The following is a 530-nucleotide window of genomic DNA, read 5'->3' on the forward strand; positions in this document are numbered from 1 at the left end:
AGCCTGTTTGGTGGTCTCTTCATACGGACACACGTGAGACACTATACATTCTTCGTACTCTCAGTGTTGCCTTTATCAGTCGGCCAATGCCTAAAACCCAAAGATGGGTCAGGCATTGTGGAGGAAGAGTTCCTTTCTTACCTTCTGAAGCTGCCATCAAGAGGAATTTCTACCCTGTGAACTCTAGAGGGGACTTTCCTTGAAGCTGAGTTGGGAATGGACATTTGGACTTTTTTTTTTTTTTTAGAGTTAGTAACTCCATGGAGAACCACACATTTATTTGCTTACTTTAATTCTACAGCAACCTTCGAGGTGGCTTACTGCAACAAACCCAGTGTAATAAATACATACAAATTATTTTAAAATCAACACCAGGGAAAATATACATTTTAAAAGATTAAGGCTGGGGTAAGGCTAGAACATTACCAGGCAAGCAGGAACATCTGAAACATTTGCTGAAATGGAGTTCTCTGTTTACCTAGCCATGGGTTTGTTGCCTCATGATTTCACTGCATCTGAGCACCACGGAG

At 41.3% G+C, this 530-nt stretch overlaps 1 long non-coding RNA gene across 1 annotated transcript in view; it reads right to left on the reverse strand.

The window, feature by feature from the left end:
* Positions 1–257: 257 nt before the first annotated feature.
* LOC105554152 overlaps positions 258–530 on the reverse strand; it is a 7,773-nt gene continuing 7,500 nt past the window's right edge. The window contains exon 2 of the long non-coding RNA XR_001008283.1: positions 258–478. This is a non-coding gene — a long non-coding RNA (uncharacterized LOC105554152). The remainder of the gene's footprint in view (positions 479–530) is intronic.

The sequence above is a fragment of the Mandrillus leucophaeus genome, unplaced genomic scaffold (assembly GCF_000951045.1).
Source record: "Mandrillus leucophaeus isolate KB7577 unplaced genomic scaffold, Mleu.le_1.0 Scaffold630, whole genome shotgun sequence".
NCBI classification, from domain to species: Eukaryota; Metazoa; Chordata; class Mammalia; order Primates; family Cercopithecidae; genus Mandrillus; species Mandrillus leucophaeus.